Source organism: Mustelus asterias, chromosome 17, assembly GCF_964213995.1.
Source record: "Mustelus asterias chromosome 17, sMusAst1.hap1.1, whole genome shotgun sequence".
In the NCBI taxonomy this organism is placed as follows: Eukaryota; Metazoa; Chordata; class Chondrichthyes; order Carcharhiniformes; family Triakidae; genus Mustelus; species Mustelus asterias.
Window position 1 is genome coordinate 69,176,740 of NC_135817.1, and position 6,219 is coordinate 69,182,958.

Below are 6,219 nucleotides of genomic sequence, written 5' to 3' on the forward strand. Positions count from 1 at the left end.
AAGGATGCTGCCAGACCTGCTGAGATTTTCCGGCATTTTCAGTTTTTGTTGGTTATTTATTAAATCTGGTATGCACTCTTTGTGAACAGGACAGTTTCTTTCAGGCTGTGTTGCTGGTCCTATACAGTGAATAGTTTTGTTTAGTTTGATACATATATATATAAATATATATAGGCGTGGTTTATGCAGCAATTTCCCTCTTTCATTTTAGACATTGTGGGTTCCCTTTGCAAAGCTGCTCTCAGTTTCCTTGCTGGGGATCTCTTCCCTCCCCACCAACCACAATGCTACCCACACACTGACTGCTCCAAGCAGGAGGACTGCGTCTCTGCGAATGCTCGACTCAAAGTAAGGAGAGTTTTATTTTCCTTTTGTAACAAGTGGGAGGTTTTATTGCCTTGTAGGTGGTTAACACCAGAACCTGAATAGTGAACTAAAAGTGTAAAATGATGTTTGTGCGCCCACATTGAGTTAATCTCAATGCTGGAGAAAGAAGCAGAGAAACTGCATGTAGCAGGAATCAGACTGTGAAAACTGATGAATAACCGGCACCATTCTGGATTAGGATGCAAATTATTTTCAGAGAAATAAATGAACTTTCTCAAAAAGAGTTAACGAATCATAAATAAAATCTGAGGGGAAACTGGTGTTAAGTTGGTGGTGAGAATGGAATTTATTTTCCTAGTGATATATATATATGAAAAATATTCTCAATGTCATAAGACGGTCATTGTGCAATCAGAAAGTTAAACTGTTGGCGAGTTTGTAATTGCGTATGTAATGGAGGCATTTAAATGACATTAAAGAGTTGATGTTGAAATATTCTTCACTGTTTTATCCATTGGCAATTTCAGAAACGCAGGCTGTCCCCCTCGATCAAGTAACTGGCCAAGTGAGATCCCCGTTAGGTGGGATCTCTGCCTCTGTTACATGTTGTAGCAGTCATTGTTCCTTTCAGCTACTTTGCTAAGATCAGGGTGTCAGCTGTAAGTCGCTCAGTTGCCTCTGAGCCACAGGGTTCCAATTCTAGCTTTGTTAACCTGTGACATTGCACCGTATCCAGTTTAGTGGGAATTCCAGCCTACCCTGGATAAGACAGTGACTGGCGAACTGCAGTGTAGCTGGGAATCTGAGAAGTTTCGAGATATCTAAAGTTTCAGGGTGTGGTCACCTGCCAGACCCTGCTTTAGAAGGTGTTGGGGGCGAGGAAGTGATGGTCACCAGACTGGGCAGGGGGAATATACAAGTGGTGGCAAGAATGTCTAAACCATCGGCACTCACTCATCGGTGCGCAGTTTTGAACACTGGGGAGAGTTACCATTCCTTGGAGGAATTCAGTAAGATCCAAACCTCCAGCACACTGGAAGATTTCACTGCACAATGGAGAAGATGGGTAGAAATGCAGTTGTCAGAGCAGATCTGTTCGTGGCACAGATGTTCCTCCAACCACAAGTGTAATTCCTCATGGTGCCTGCCTGGTGCCAGGATATTTCTGAGTGGATGTGAGAGGTTCTGTGAAGGGGCGACACAGTGCCACAGTGGTTAGCACTGCTGTCTCACAGCGCCAGTGCCCAGGTTCGGTTCCAGCCTCGGGTGACGGTGTGGAGTTTGCACGTTCTCCCCGTGTCCGCGTGGGTTTCCTCCGGGTACTCCTGTTTCCTCCCACAGTCCAAACATGTGCAGGTTAGGTTGATTGGCCATGCTAAATTGTCCCTTCGTGTCAGGGGGATTAGCAGGGTAATTATGTAGGGTTATGGTGCAGGCTCAATGGGCCAAATGGCGTCCTTCTGCATTATAGGGATTCTATGATTGTATGATTCTTCTATGAAATAGCCTAAGCTCATAGCCCATGTTGGGACCAATGCCACAGGTAGAGCAAGTGTTGAGATCTCTTTGGCAGAGTTTCACAAGCAGCTGTTTCTTCAGTTCTCTGTCCACAACGCCACAACCTCCATCACCATCTGGGCAAGGAGGCAGCTCCTGAATCCACACCAGCCGGAACTGGGATTGAACCCTGTGCTCTGGACAGTAATCTGATCTCGAGCCACCACCCACCAACTAGATATTTGTACTGACTATAATATTCCATTGCTTTTAGATTCTGTGGTCCCCCATCTAGTAGACAGAGACCATTCCATTCTCACACACCGTTTTTCACTGAGAGGCTGCAAGGTTTTGTCCGATTTTGCCGTGGTCGTTATAATTTGACACAAACTCATAGAAATCCTCGACACTGACAACTTTTTTATATGGTGCCTTGTTCTAAGTTTTCTCATTTTGCTATTTGAGAAAGAAGGGTATCTAATAAAGTCAAGAGTTAGTAAACGGCAAGGTTAGATTTTAGTCTTGAACAATAAAGTTCAATTTGAACAATTAGCATTCTTGTTAGTAACATAATAATAATCTAACAGAGAGTTTCGGATTGTTAGGCATTGCGAACAGTTTGGAGTGTGGAATGGAGTAGGGGATGGGTGGGGAGCTGGCTACCTGTAGAAGATGGATGTGCTGCATCTGAATAGAACTGGGACCAATGTTCTCCCTGAGACGGTCACTCATGCAGTCAGGGAAAGTTAAAGTAGTTAGAGTGGGGAAGAAGAAGAAAGAGGCAGCAATGAGGTCAGAGGCAGAAACTGCGGTTAAATTAGAAATATCTCAAACTGTAAGGACTAGATTGAAGAAATCATCAAAAGGGATGAAGGAGACATTAAATTATATGGCATCAATGTGCATAGAGTAATTAAAGGTTGGTGAAGGCAGCGTGCAATTTACCACATGGGAAAATGATACGGTTGCATTCGCAAGGACACGGCTCAAACAATGCTCACAGTTAGTTCTCATATTCCTGATGACCATGTATTCAGGGAGGAAAACGGGGAGAGAGTCTCGCCATTAAGAGAAATGTTAAGTTTTCAATAGAAAGGGTTATATGATTCTGAGACTGGATGCATTTGGCTTGAGTTAAGGAACAGAGGGAGAACTGTTACACTGATGGGAGCCTTTCTTAAAATAAAAGCTCCAAACAGTCTGAAGACGGTAGACGAACAAATTTCAAAGTTACATAACAAAAATAGAATTATAAATTAGTCAGTTTTAATTGTCCAAAAAAAGCCTCCAACTAGCAAGGAAGCAGTGTTTGATCCAGTTCAAGGGAATGAATAAGGACAAAAATGGACCATGTTGCAGAAGAATATAATCTAACTGACAGTGACCTTAGTATAACTAAGATTAGAGTAATTATGTAGAGACCAGAGATCTGAAACTAGCAATGGTAAAAATGAATAACTAGGGAAGAGCTCATTTCAGTGATTTTAAGAGAATCGGTTGATTGGAAAAGGCTATTGCAACAACACAGTCACAGAAGGCATGCACGGAAGAGAGAGTTCAGGCACAAGCCAGATATATTTCCACCAGAGGAAAAAGTTTGAGTATACAAAACCACCATGATATCAAGGGGAATAACGTTTCAAATGAAGCAGAAAAGTATCAATTTAATAATGAGAAAGATTGTGGAGAGTTCTGAATATAAAAGAAAGCGTGGCCATAAGAAAAGGTTAGCTGACAATATTAAATTGTTTCCAAAAATATTCAATAGGCAAAATGTTACACATGATGTGCCTGCATGGCGGGTGGGACTTGAAGCGACCACATTTTCCAGACCTGCACAAGAGCAATTAACGATCATGAAAGATCATGATTCAGAAAGAATGTTCCCGATGGTGGGGGAATCCAGCACTGGGGGTTATAGTTGGAGGCTAAGGGGTAAACCTTTTAGGACTGAGGTAGGAGAGATTTCTTCACCCAGAGGGTGGTGAATGTGTGGAATTCAATTTCACAGAATGTAGTTGAGGCCAAAACTTTGATTTCAAGAAGAAATTAGATATAGCTCCAGGGGCTAAAGGGATCAAGGGGTATGGGAGGAAGGGGGGATCAGGATGTTGAATTTGATGATCAGCCATGATCTAACTGAATGGCAGAGTAGGCTCAAAGGGCCGAATGGCCTACTCTTTCTTCTAGTTTCTGTGTTTCTATGATATTACACTAGTTGGTCACTTAGATGGCAGCCAGAGTGAAACACGTCCAGACAGGGTCGGTGGGGTCGGTGGGAGTGTGGTGGGCGGCAGGTGCACTGGCGGCCTGGCGCAAAGTTTAAAGGCTGCTGCCAGAGGCTGCTGATGACATCGGAGGAGGCAGAGGGCGGTCTGCACCATGGCGGCAGCAGCACCCGGAAGACTGTCCAGGCAGGGGGCACTTCCGTGGGCAGCCTGTTCACCCTGTTTTTCTGATGCATGCCTATACGCCCTTGTGGAGGCAGTGAGAGCCAGGAGGGATATCCTGATGCTCCAGGATAAAAGGAGGAGGCCATCCCACCTCACCGAGAGAGGCAGAGGTGGTCAGCAGGCATGACCTGGTCCGGTGCACGTGTATATAGTCATGATGTGGAGATGCCGGCGTTGGACTGGGGTAGACACAGTGAGAAGTTTAACAACACCAGGTTAAAGTCCAACAGGTTTATTTGGTAGCAAAAGCCACACAAGCTTTCGGAGCTCTAAGCCCCTTCTTCAGGTGAGTGGGAATTCTGTTCACAAACAGAGCATATAAAGACACAGACTCAATTTACATGAATAATGGTTGGAATGCGAATACTTACAACTAATCAAGTCTTTAAGAAACAAAACAATGTGAGTGGAGAGAGCATCAAGACAGGCTAAAAAGATGTGTCTGGAGACAATACACATCTTTTTAGCCTGTCTTGATGCTCTCTCCACTCACATTGTTTTGTTTCTTAAAGACTTGATTAGTTGTAAGTATTCACATTCCAACCATTATTCATGTAAATTGAGTCTGTGTCTTTATAAGCTCTGTTTGTGAACAGAATTCCCACTCACCTGAAGAAGGGGCTTAGAGCTCCGAAAGCTTGTGTGGCTTTTGGTACCAAATAACTCTGTTGGACTTTAACCTGGTGTTGTTAAACTTCTTACCGTGTATATAGTGCCAGAAAAGGTTCAATGATCTTCTGTGTGCGGCAAGGGTGAGTTTAGAGTTGGCATTGTCCAGTGTGGAGAACTTAGAAAGTTCACAGCCCGTCCATAGCTGCACTTATGGATGAAGAAATGAGGGAGTCTCAGAACACCCCTCTGCCCGTGCGTTGAAAGGCTGCAGAGAAGATCCGAAGTCTAGTCTATAAAAGGGTTAGGTGTGAAAAAGGGGTTTGTGAACATCCACATGGCTAGTGGGGGTGTAGGAGGGTGGGAGGGCAGCATGGTGTGAAGTTGGAGGTGGAGGGCTGAGTACTCAATGGAGCTCTGCATTTACTTACAGGAGAAATGCAGCCATAACAACACTGAGATATCTACCATTGGTGGTAGGGTGCTTAACCTGGCAATCTTCACCAGCCACGAGCTGGGAGCCCTGGACTTTGAGTGTGAGTGAGGAGGGAGGTCATCAGGTCGTGGAGAGGCTGGCGTCTCTAAGGAAGGTAAGAGCTTGTCTGTAGCAGCTGATGAGGGAAGCAAAAAGAGCACAAGAAAACTTGACAATGACCTCATCTGCCTGCCACAGATGCATCTGTCCATGATGGTATCGGTAGAAGTGACCACCTCACAGTTCTTGTGGAGACAATGTCGTGGATTCACATTGAAAATACCCTCCATTGTGTTGTGTGGCACTGTGACCGCACTAAATGGGATAGATTTGAACAGATCTCACAATGCAAACCTGGGGATCCATGAGGTGATCATGGGCCATCAGCAGCAGCAGAAAAATTGGATTTGACCACAATTTGTAACTTTATAGCCCAACACATTCCCCACTCTACCATTACCATCAAACCAGGGGATCAACCCTGGTTCAATGAAGAGAGTAAGAGTTTTAACAACACCAGGTTCAAGTCCAACAGGTTTATTTGGTAGCAAATGCCATTAGCTTTCGGAGCACTGCTCCTTCGTCAGATGGAGTGGATATCTGCTCTCAAACAGGGCATACAGAGACACAAAATCAAGTTACAGAATACTGATTAGAATGCGAATCTTTACAGCTACATTTAAAGATACAGACAATGTGAGTGGAGGGAGCATTAGGCACAGGTTAAAGAGATGTGTATTGTCTCCAGACAGGACAGCCAGTGACATTCTGCAAGTCCAGGAGGCAAGCTGTGGGGGTTACTGATAGTGTGACATGAACCCAAGATCCCGGTTGAGGCCGTCCTCATGTGTGCAGAAC